Here is a 252-nt window from a genome sequence, read left to right as displayed (position 1 = left end):
ACAGTTCCGACTATTTACGACTCGTATGTAACTCCGTTGTACTAATTGCAAGAAACCGTCCTCTTACAAAAATAGTAAGAGGTGCCCTAATTTGTGTCCAAAAGGAAACTTCGCGCTTTATTTTAAAAGACAAGCAGCCATTTCCGGAAACTCTCTGCTTAACCCCGATTAACTTGACACAACTAGCAATCCTAAAGGGGCTAGTGTGTAGGCTAAGAAGCATGGGCTGCAGCCCTTTTTTCCTTTCCAAAA

Source organism: Simochromis diagramma, unplaced genomic scaffold, assembly GCF_900408965.1.
Source record: "Simochromis diagramma unplaced genomic scaffold, fSimDia1.1 OVJJ01000216.1, whole genome shotgun sequence".
NCBI lineage: Eukaryota > Metazoa > Chordata > Actinopteri > Cichliformes > Cichlidae > Simochromis > Simochromis diagramma.
The sequence above is the reverse complement of the archived record's forward strand: the minus strand, read 5'-3'. Positions refer to the sequence as shown.